At 39.6% G+C, this 12,444-nt stretch overlaps 1 long non-coding RNA gene across 1 annotated transcript in view; it reads right to left on the reverse strand.

Moving 5' to 3' along the window:
* The window catches only part of LOC135310494 (uncharacterized), a 575,505-nt gene that overhangs the window by 227,505 nt on the left and 335,556 nt on the right, over positions 1–12,444 (reverse strand). The window lies entirely within an intron of this gene.

Consider the following 12,444-nt stretch of genomic DNA (forward strand, 5'->3'; position numbering starts at 1 on the left):
AAGTAGTTTGCCATGTGGATCTGGAAGCTTAGAATTATTTTAGAACATTCTGTTCTAGAAAACAGTAATTTTAAATTGTAAACTGGCTAACTCTTTGGCAAAAGGTGTATCTTCCTAATTACTTTTGCATTGCATAGGATTACAGGTTCCAAAGCTCATGCAAGGAATTAGAACCTCTTTTTTTTCTTCCATATGGGCTGCTCTCTGCTCATATTTATACCATCTCCCATTTAAGGGATTACCTGCTGCTGCAAGTTCCTCACCTAACTTTATTACTCATTTAAAATAGCACCTTATTTTCTGTGCCTTTAATAAAACAAAACAGTAAATACACCTGAAAGGAGGAAACTCTTATTAGTTAGACCTATGCTTTACATGATCAAAGTATGTGTGTATACTCTTTTGCCTTCAACAATCATTCTGATGGAGCCTTTCTATATAAACACACTTAAAAATAATTTAAAATTCTTAAATAATAAAAAAAAAGGTGCATTTAATTCCTCTACAGACATTCAAAAATCAAATGGCCAAAGTTTGGTAAAGATTAATAAGATTAGTTGTTTGTTACCTGAAGGAAGTCTACACTGGATGTGTTCACATAACAACTGAAAACAAAAGACACAGTAATTCTCCTGCATGACAATTGAAAAAGGTAGTAATATCGTTACCCACTGCCAAGTGCAGCAAAGAAACCACTCTTCTATGAATGCTATGAATGTAACACAGCCAGATATATCCATATTAGATTTAATAGTGACAGCTATGGTAAATGTGGCCTTAAAGACCTTTGTCCAGTTTAATAATCCACGTACACCTCCAATGTCCTTTTCTTTCTACATATTCAGGACTATGGAATAAGTTTCAAATGAGTCTGTTGTCCTCTGTTCTTTCACCTTTTCCTAAATCTTGATATTCGCTGACATATTACATAGGGAAAAGCTGTGACACCCTTAATTTACTCATGTTTCATAGTTTCGTATTTTCAATAATGGTAACAAAGCCCCTTCGATTTCTCAGCAGGTGGTATCCCATCTGTCACACACAAATCCTCCAGAAATGTCATACTGTTGCAGGAAATCTGTCCATTATGATCCAGCTGTCCATTAGCACAGGAAGAGTGCCAGTTTTCTGTCCCCAGTGATTCTCCCAACTTCTACAAGGACTACCCTAAATATTTCAAAGAAAATATAAACAAACTGGGGAAATTCCTGTACATTAGTTACAGCTGGCTAGGACTGCTTCTCTTCTAAGCTCAATCATATTTTAGAGGAAGAATAATCTTGTCTAGCTGTCCCCTATTAAAAAGGCAAATTTACATTTGAAGTAACAATTACAAAGTTTCCAAAGAATCAGTAAATCTTCTTAATTATTTCATTAATTTTTTTTTGTGTGAAGAGCTGCTATCTTTCCAGCTAACAGTGCACAAGGTTTCTGGTCAGAGAGGAGAGGGACATTCTTAGTAGATAGAGTTTAAGCTGAACCTCCATGCTCGGTGGTTCCAGGCAATGTGTCCTTTGCAGCCCTGAGGAGCAGAAGGTAGTAGCTTTAGTGAACAGAGGAAACTGTAATTTCAGTCTGAAGGGTTGGTTACAGACAGTGGAACCAAAATGTATGAATGAAGATGTAATCTATGAATCTATTATGCAATCACCACCCCTCAGTTTCCTCTTTGCTGGACAATGTGAGTCCCCACATTTGGAATTTGAAGTAAATACCTGTATATCCATTTAAGAACTATACTGCTGTCTGCCACAAACTAAAAGTTCAGTTTGCATGAGACCTCTCAGTGGTGATGGCATAGGTCAACACTGAACTGATCTGTCCTAAAAGACCTGAGTTTCATGGTGAAACCTGAAAGCGATCAGGTCTAAATCGTTTCATACAGACTTCAGAAAGGACATCCAAAGACAGACAAAACAAAACAGATGCATTAGCTGCCCTCTTAGAATATTGCTGAGCTTTTAACAACCTGACTAAATGTGTTGAGACTTGAGAGGGATCAGGTGTTATATTTACTGTTAATATGCTTTGAAGCAGTGAATGTTTAAATGTGATTTTTGCTGTAGTAAGCAACGATGTGTTTGTGTGCATGTAGGCTGCTTGCCAATCTAACTGACACTATTTGAATACTAATGATTTATTAGAGAACAGTAAGTCAGATTAAAATTGCTTTAAAAAATAAATAGAATATCAAACTACAGTGGTTTGGGAGTTTTTAAGACCAGCTTGAGATAAAACATAGGGAGAGTTGTCCTTGTACAATGTTTACTTGCTTGTTTGATTTGTAATATTAACAATGAACTCAGAAGTTCTTTCCTATGAAGTACTGCAACGACTCCTCAGGACAGGAAACTAAGTATACTTTTCTTCAGAAGGAATTCAACCAGCAGGTAGGCTTCTATGGATAATATATTTATTTATATATGAAAATAAGAATCAATACCAAAAAGGAAAGAAAGAATAAATCTCAAAGTCTTAAGAGAGTGTCAATTTTAGGTTTCATTATTTATTTATTTAAATTGTGGGGTCAAAAGTAGCTGTAGAAAGATGAGGTACAGAGACAAGAATGTTTTATTTTATTTTCTGTTCCAAAAAATTCAAGTAATTTTATTAAAAGTGACATGTATTTTATTCCAGCATATTTACATGAAAACAATTTTTGTGACTGCGGTTACATTCAAAGTAAATTAATTAGCAACTGCTTCTGATTAAATATTTGCCTCTGATTTGGGATAACACCCATTACAGAAATGTTACAGGAGTGTATGTAAAATATAAAACACAATCACAGATTCAGGGTTCTTCAGAGATAAAAGTCACTCCCTTCCACAGTAAATATGGGTAAGTTGACAAAGCAAAGCTTTAAAAAATGCTTTAAATGAGTTCACTTTGTTATTTGTATCAGTTCTGATATTTTTAAGGCTCACATGTAAGCAACTAATGGAAGAAATAGTACTCATTTAATGAATAGCTAACATTTTATGATTGATAGAATTTTGTTTACTAACTCCTCCTCTACATTACCTACAAACCAGACAGAGAACACTGGCAGCATAAAGACCATTTCTCTCTCAGTTCTGATATTAATGCTATATTAGTCTTTAGTAACTAGGACAAGACTTACTGCTCTCGACACTGTGGTAAATAAGAGTTCTGCTATTGCTAGTAGCAGGTCACAGGCTTTCTGCTCATTTTGCAGGCTTTCTGAACTGGTTTGTCAGTCTTACTTTGAAACTGCCTTGACCTGCCTGAAGCTGTATTTTAACTTGTTTAGATATAATTTTTCCTCATGACTACCTGGATATGCCTGACTTGTTCTAATTTGAGGTTTTTCTTTTGGGTATTTTTTTTTTGTTTGGGTTTTTGTCGTGTTTAATTATAATTTTAAATAGGTAGTGGTAACAAGCAGGTGTTCTGTATAGAAATGTCTATGGCTTTAAAGTAATGATTTGCTCAAGAAGGCTTTCTGGGTACGAAAGCAGAGGCCTTAGAAATAGGTACGTGATGGAGTATAGAGGAGCACAGGCAGTAAATGACAAGAAAAGAGGCCCGGTGTGGTACTGGAGACCCTACAGTTATGAACAACTCACCAATGTTTAGTTAAAGAAGTGCAGATGTGTACCAATCATGAGTTGCAAAGACCCTAAAGAACATATGCTCAACATAAGGATAGCACACTCTGTATAGTCAGTTCAGACGTAATATGGACTAGCAGGCCAATGAAGAAATAGCGAAGTCTAAATTGTTTTAGAAAATGCAAAAATGATGACAAGTAACTCCTAGATTGAGTAGGAATAAACCTTCAACCACTGCATCATATTTATTCCACCAAGGGAGTCAAGATGCTGGCTGATCACCATACTTTTCTGCCTACTCCAGACCAAAATCACCAATCTTAGAACTTACAGGAACAGTGAATAAGAAAAGGGGTAGATACTACAAGCATAGTGTGCATAGCAGTGTTAACTGATTTATCATTATGGAGGACTCTCCTCTAAAGATCTTTTTTTATTTACTCTCTGTGCTGGTTTTGGCTGAGAAGGGGTTAATTCTCTTCACTGCAGTGCCAGTGGTGGTCAGGGACCTTTCCAGCTTCCCATGCTCTGCCATGTGGGCAAGGCTGGGAGGGGCAGGGCCACAGCCAGGGCAGCTGGCCCCAACTGGCCAATGGGATGTTCATTCCGTACAATGTGACACCGTGACCAGTATATTAATGGGGGCAGTTAGTGCACCGGGGGGAGTTACAGCTCGGTGACTGGTGGTGTCAGGTTGGCGGGCAGTGAGCGGCTGCGTCATGTGCAGTTTCTTTTGATGGTTCATTCCCCTTCCCCCACCCCCACCCCACCCTGGGTTTTGCACCTCTCATTGTTTTCCTTTCCATTGCATTTTTGTTCTTGTTGTTTTATTTTAATTATTAAACTTTTCTTATCTCAACACATGAGATTCTCTCCCCTGTCTCACTGGTGGGGGAGTGAGCAAGCGGCTGTGTGTGGCTGAGTTGCTGGCTAAACCACAAGACTCTCTAAGATAGGATAGGATAGCATAGCATAGCATAGACTATTTCAGTTGGAAGGGCCCTACAATGATCACCTAGTCCAATTGCCTGATCAGTTCAGGGCTGAATAAAAGTTAAAGCATATTGTTAGGGGCATTGTCCAAATATGTCTTAATCACTGACAGGCTTGGGGCATCAACCACCTCTCTAGGAAGCCTGTTCCAAGGTTTGACCACTCTCTCACTAAAGAAATGCCTTCCTAAAGCCCAGTCTAAATCTCCATGGTACAGCTCTTAACCATTCCCATGCCACGTGTCCTACCACAGGATACCAGGGAGAAGAGATCAGCACCTCCCTCTCCACTTCCCCTCCTCAGGAAGCTGTAGAGAACAATGAGGTCACCCCTCAGCCTCCTCTTCTCCAAACTAGACAAGCCCAAAGACCTTTGCCACTCCACATAGCACATGCCTTCCAGCCCTTTCACCAGGTTTGTTACCCTCCTCTGGACACATCTGAGGACCTTAACATCCTTCTTAAAGTGTGGGGCCCAAAACTGTACACAGTTATCAAGGTGAGGCCGCATTGACACTAAATCGTTTGGCTGGTTTGAGGCACCCCAAGATGCAGTTTGCTTTCTTGGCTGCCAGAGCACACTGCTGACTTGTCTTGAGCCTGCTGCCAATGAGCACCCTCAGATCCCTTTCTGCAGGGCTGCTCTCCAGCCACTCTCCCCGATTTAGACTTGTGCCCAGGGTTTCTCTGTCCCAGGTGCTCAATCTGGCTTTTTGACTTGTTAAATTTCATCCCATTAATTAGTACCCAATGCTCCAGTCTTTTCAGATCCCTCTGCAAGGCCTCTTGGCCCTCCAGAGAGTCAACAGCACCTCCCACTTTGGTATCATCAGTAAACTTTCTTTCTTTCTTTCTGTGTAATAATTAGTTCTGGACTAATGATATTATTTTGTTTAGACTGTCAGTATTTCTGTTATACTAACTCTAAGTTATTGGCTTTACATATGAACTGTGTTACCTTTTCATCCTTAATATTTTTAGTGTGTATCATTGTCACCTTAGAACACAACCATAAAGACTGCATAGTCACACATAGTAGCAGTTGGATATCAGGGTATTCTTCATGCAGATAAGTCTAAGAAGTTTTTACAGAGAACTTGTTACATATATATAACATGTATGTGTTATATACATAATTATGCCAGTCTGTACAATATTGCAAAGAAAGTATATCACATTTCAATAAATCATTTCTAAAGGTTTTTTCTTTTTCTCTTTATAAATACAGAAGCTGATATGTGAATAGAAAGTAGTGATCTTGGACTATTTGTTTTCTGTATTACAGACAGCCCTTCACAATAGACTGCTTCATTTTTGAGACTCTAACCTAGGATTTGGGAAAGCATCTCGCTATCTTCCCATATATTCGCTCTATAACATTGGGGGAAGTAATTGCTCTTTCTGTGCCTCAATTTTGCATTTGCATAAAAAGAATAGTAGTCCCATACCACAGGACTTATGAAAATAGACGTTGTCATGCTCATATATGTTTGGTAATGATACCAGTATGCTAGAAAAGATTATTATATTAACATACCATTGCTCTTTGGTCTGCTTTTAGATTGACTCATTTATTTAGTAGTTTGTACGTCTGTCACACTTACAGTATAGTTACTATTAACTTCTCAACTTATAAATACACAGAAGTACTTAAAATTCTATCTATATAGATGTTCTGGCTTCAAAAACTTTCAAGAATATGTTATTTACATAAACAGGCTACTATTCAGAAGATTCTTTAAAAGTTATGTAAAATGCTGTCAAGCCTCGATTTTAATATATTAACAGAACTTAGTTTAAGAGCTGCAGACAGGATTTTCGTAATGCTTAATCACAGTCAGTTTGCTGTTTTGTCTATATATAACTTTAAAACTTGTTACTGATGACGAGAGTAGTGCCCTGCAGAGAACATAAGTTACAGATCTAAAACCAGCAACAGCAGCTATTGCCCATACTCACTACCTGCTTATTCAAAGGGTTAGAACATCCAGAGACAGAAGGGTTAAGTTTCTTTCTTGCCCTTGTTTACAACCTTAATCAATCCAGAGAGAAGTCATCAGTGCACACATGGTTTCTCTTTTCCCGTCTAAGGGAACTGTCAGATCAGTGTGTCTCTAAATTCTGATATCTTATCTGACACGCATAAATGGAATAATTATAAAGGATTATAAGATTAAGAGACAAATCATAACCACTTCTACCTTGTTGAATTTTGCCATCACACAGGACTTCAGGAAAGCTGCAAAAATATTAACCTTGACCTTCAGTATGTACTAAAATCAGGGATAATCAGCTGATAATCAGATAAGTGCTCTCTGGGGAAAGAAGACCTCATCCAATGGGGCTACTAAAAGCTTGAGAAAATCTGATCCTGATGTTACCCAGACACAAAGCTTTCTTAGAGATGAAAGCTGAAGCTGTGGAGCAGGGATCAAGATAAATGGGTTCCATTCCTGGCTTAACACTAGACTTCTAGTGTTGAATGTTCACTTTGCTGTGGTTTTGTTCCAAAATTTATAATAAATACAGTAGTGTTTCCTTCCCTTGCCTTTTACTTGCTATCACTTGACAAAGATGGCCAGGAAAGACACCAGCACACAAGCATTGTGGTGTCAGGGTATTCTAAACTGCTGTAACAGTAATCGTTCTTGGGTTTATATCATTAATTTTACTGGGATTTATTTGTTGTCATTGAGATTTCAAGTGTTAAGCTAAATTGACTAATATCCACAGATTTTATTTTTAATCTAAAATAATCTTTTGTTTCAACTCTTTGCTCACTGGAAGCACTTGTGAAATATATAACTTAACACACTCACTGTTCATCTGATTTTTTGTATCGCAGGGGATATGAATGGTTTCCAAATATTAAACAATTTACTCCACCCTCTCTATTTGTTCTGTAAAAGTTTTACACCACATGCCAGGGAAATACCTGGGAACCATGAGGTATGTACTTAATATATACCAATGTAAAGATGAATCTGGGGTGCATTTAGCTTCAGCGTGTAACATTATACAGCATGTCCACATTCCAGTCTAAATTTCTGACCCTTTCGCTTACTTTTCATACTTTTCCTCAATAAGGTAACCGTGACATTCAGAATAAAAAGAGGTCAATATGTTACAGTCAAGAGCTGACTCTAAACAAATTAACTCACTCTATTCCTCTTTCAGTGGGTAAATTCCATAATAGTAATCTGGGCTGAATCTCTGAAAAGCACAGGGAACAGACACTGGTAGACAGATTCTTATGGACATGCACTTCTTGAATAAAGGTCAAGCCTCTGAGCATATATTCTTTTGGTGTTTTATTTAGTGTTCAGTGTCACAAAACTAGAGAATTATTTAATCTATAGAGAAAACCTCTGAATGTCATCTAGCCCAACCCCTCTCTGCAAAGCACATCCAATTACAGCATGTTGCTCTGGACAATGTCTGGTCAGGTTTTGAGTATTTTCAAGAATGGAGGTTCCACAATCTCTCTGGGCAACCTGCCTACCATCACAGTAATCTTTTTTCATTATTTCTAATAAAAATTTTCTGTGTTCCATCCTGTGTTTGTTGCCTCTTGTCTCCTTCCTCTGTGCACCTCTGGGAAGAGTCTGGCTCTGCCTCTTCTACGTCCTACGATCAAGTAGCTGTATGTACCAGTAAGTCCTCTCCTCCCCCACAAAACTCTCCCTTTTCCAGGCTTAGTAAGCCCAGCCCCTAAAGCCTATCCTTAGATGCCCTGTCCTCCATCCTCATACCACATTGGTCAGGACTATCTCCATTACGTTGACATCTGTTCTTATACTGGGGTGCTCAAAGCTGTGCACAGCATGCCAGATCTCTCATGTACCTATCTTACAGGTACTGAACAGGAGTGCAGGATCATTTCCCCAGACCTGCTGGCTGCACCCTTGCTAATGCAGTCCAGGATGTGGGAGTGCTATGCCTGGGTGTACTGCTGCCTTGGGGCCAGCCTAGTGTCCCCCAGAACTCCCTGGGCCATTACCACAGAGCTGCTCCCCAGCTCGTCAGCCTCAGTTTCTACTGTTACCTCCCAGATGAAGGACTTTCATGGAGTTCCTGTCAGATAATTTCTCTAAGCAGCAGACTGACTGCTCCATGAACATTTTGTGTCATCTGCAAGCATGATGAGAATGAAATCTGTACCATCATTCAGGCCATTAATGAAGAATGTTAAACAGTACTGGTCCTGGTATTGGTCCCTGAGAGAAACTACTGCCTTCTGGTCACTGGTGGAGCTTTGTACTATAGATCACAACACACTAAACCCAGCAGTCCAAGCATTTTCAAGCCACATTGTTGACTACTTATCTGGTTCATATATCACCAACCTGGCAATAAAGATACTATGAAGACTGTGTCAAAGGATTTTCTGAAGTCAGGGTGATCAAGTATACACAACTTTGCCTTCTTCTAATCATGGCTATCACATTGCATAGGCATGAATTGCATCGACCTAGATTTTCCTGAACTTGTTAAATATTGTGCCTGTGATCTAGACCAACCTCTGTATTACTGTTTACACAGCAGCTATTTAAAAAACAAGATGCTACTTACCTGCCTTACATAATTACTGTAATATTTCTAAATTTACAATTTCACTTTGAAATAAACAATAAAACTATTGTGACTATGACCTCAAAGGGATGTGCACACCACTCACATTCCACACCACAACGCTGAAGTCTGTTTTCTTCCATCACTATGCTTATTAACTCTGATAATTTCATATTATCTTTTCCCACTTCAGAAATATTGGTCATCTGATATGCCACATAAATACACCTCTTTGATTGGAAGTAATTTCTCAATTTGTAAAGTGCTAAACAAGTGTCAATCAACTAATCATTTTGAACATGTCCACTGCCTATGACTCTCTCCTTCTAATGTGAAACTTTTTGACAAAGGATTCTTCCTTTTTCAGACATTACTGGGATATTTCTTTAGCTTAGCACATTGCATAGAACATAGCAAAGTGTTCAGCACTGTTGAGCAGAAGCTTGAAATTGCTTGTATGCCACTAGCTTAGGTAGCTTCTTTGACCTTGGGATGAGTTTGTGAGACACAAAATGTTAACATGATGTTGTAAACAGAATGGATGAAACATCCATTAAAATTTATTGTTGATACAGAAATACTGGTGCTAGCTTCATCTTGCATGTGATTGAGAAAATAGGCAACCTCCAATATATCCCCACATTGCTTCTGCTTAATATCCAAGTAGAACCTCTTTTCTACTTGAGAATTAGAACCACTCTTGATTTCTTTGTCAGACCTCATAACATTGAGATAGCAGGTAAACAACTATAAAAAGTGTTTTGCTTTAAATAGACCATAAGACCATGAATTTAAAAGAATATTCTTCCACAAACTGTTGCCAGTAGCAAACCTTTCCAGGTTTAGTAATTTAGGGTTGCCTTGTAAAACTGTAAAGACTGTTAATTTGGGCCAGAAAACAGAGGAAAATTAATTGTCTCTAGTAGTTCACTTTTAACATAAAACCCCCCCTGACGTATTCACACGCAACCAAAAAAGGTTAACAAAACTGAATAAGTTGGCAACTGGAAAATCTATGTGTATTAAGCAAGCCTACCATTGTCCAGGATACCTAGGCAATAGTCACAGACATCCTTTTGAATCTCAGGAGGGCTAACAAGGTAATTATTTTCTAGCCTCAGACGTCCTGGCTGAGATTTCCGCTCTCTAGGTATATTTCCCATTCGTGATTGGCTGCTGGCGAAGATATTAAAAAAATAAAATAAATTGGGAGGTTTATTGTTAACACTTAGGAGCTATTCTAGACTTCATGAAGAAATCAAGACACCTTTACTGCATCCTGTGTATAAACATGATCTTCTGGAACAAGATGGCTCTCGCTGTCCCCTGTGTTTTAGGATGCTACTTCCTGTCAGTTCATCCCAAGAAACCTGATAACTTTTATCCATTTTTTAGCTGTCTCTGTCTCCTAAAGGTTGCTTATCTCAAAAGCCTTTCATTAAACACAAAGAGTGGTGGCAAATGGAGCTTTTAACTGTAGGAGCACTACTCTTAGAAGATAATTCAAAGACCTTTTCCCTTCCTAATTTGTCCTAGGATGCCATAGAAAGTCATATCAAAATTAAGATTTGGTAAGACTCAAGGTATCACAGAATCACAGAATGGTAGGGGTTGGGACATCTCAAGATCATCTTGTCCAACCCCCATGCTTGAGCAGGCACACCTAGAGCAGGGGGCACAAGGCCGCGTCCAGGTGGGTTTTGAATGTCTCCAGGGAAGGAGACTCCACAACATCCCTGGGCAGCCTGTTCCCCTGCTCTGTCACCTGCACAGTAAAGAAGTTTTTCCTCATATTCAGGTGGAACTTCCTGTATTCCAGCTTGTGCCCAGTGCCCCTTGTGCTGTCTTTGGGCACCACAAAAAAGAGTTTGGTCCCATCCTCTTGACACCCACCCTATTTATAAGTATTGACAAGATCCCCCCACAGCCTTCTTTTCTCCAGGCTAAACAAACCCACAAACCCAGGTCTCTCAGCATTCCCTCATAAAGGAGATACTCCTGTCCCCTGACCATCTTGGTAGCTCTCCACTGGACTTGCTCAAGCAGTTCCCTGTTTTTCTTGAACTGGGGAGCCCAAAACTGGACACAGCACTCCAAATGTGGTCTCACTAGGGCAGAGTAGATGGGGAGGATAACCTCCCTTGACCTGCTGGCCACACTCCTTTTAATGCACCCCAGGATACCGTTGGCCTTCTTGGCCACAAGGGCACGGTGCTGGCTCATGGTCAGTTTGCTGTCCACCAGCACTCCCAAGGTCCTTCTCAACAGAGCCCCTTTCCAGTAGTTCAGCCCCCAGCCTGTACTGGTGCATGGGATTGTTCCTTCCCAGGTGCAGGACCCTACACTTGGTTTTGTTGAATTTCATGAAGTTCCCCTCAGCTCAGCTCTCCTGCCTGTCCAGGTCTCACTGACCGGCAGCACAGCCTTCCGGTGCGTCAGCCACGCCTCCCAGCCTGGTATCATCAGTGAACTTGTTGTGGGGACACTCTGTCCCTTTGTCCAGGTCATTGATGGATATTTTGAACAGGACTGGACCCAGCACAGACCCCTGGGGAACACCGCTAGTTATAGGCCTCCAACTAGGAGGACTCTGCGCCATTGATCACGACCCTCTGAGCTCTGCTGATCAGCCAGTTCTCAATCCACCTCACTGTCCACTCATCCAACCCACAGTTTTGTTAGCTTACCTATGAGGGTGTTGTGGGAGACAGCATGAAAAGCCTTACTGAAGTCAAGGTAAACAACATCCCCTGCTCTCCCTTCATCGACCCAGCCGGTCAGTAGAAGTAGAAGGCTATCAGGTTGATCAAGCATGATCTTCCCTTTGTGAATGCTTGTTGACTACTCTTTTTATTGTATATTCTCTTTATTGCACCCAAACTTTACAGTTACTCCTGTTTTGTCTAAATGCCACAAGTCTCTCTATAGAAGATGGGATCTTGCTTATATTCCTTCCTTCACCAGCAATTGGATAATAACAAAGAACACTTCTTCTCAAAGTCTTGGGGTTTTTTTTTTAGTTAGAGGCTTCTTCTTTATCAATAACCACTAACAAACTCCCTTTAGGCCACAGGCTTTTTTACTTACGAAAAGTAATAGAGTTTTGGAGAAAATAAGCTGCCTATAATTAATAGATGGGTTTCCTAAATGCAGCTGTCAATCACTGAATTGCTGAAGGAGTGGTCTCATTCTTCCATAAATTTTTGAGTCACACATCACTCATAGAAAGTAAAATTGCTAGTTGAAAGCTTTAAGAGAGAAATAACTGTTCACATAAACATTTTTCTCAGTTTGAATCAAGAATA

This window comes from Phalacrocorax carbo, chromosome Z (assembly GCF_963921805.1).
Source record: "Phalacrocorax carbo chromosome Z, bPhaCar2.1, whole genome shotgun sequence".
NCBI classification, from domain to species: Eukaryota; Metazoa; Chordata; class Aves; order Suliformes; family Phalacrocoracidae; genus Phalacrocorax; species Phalacrocorax carbo.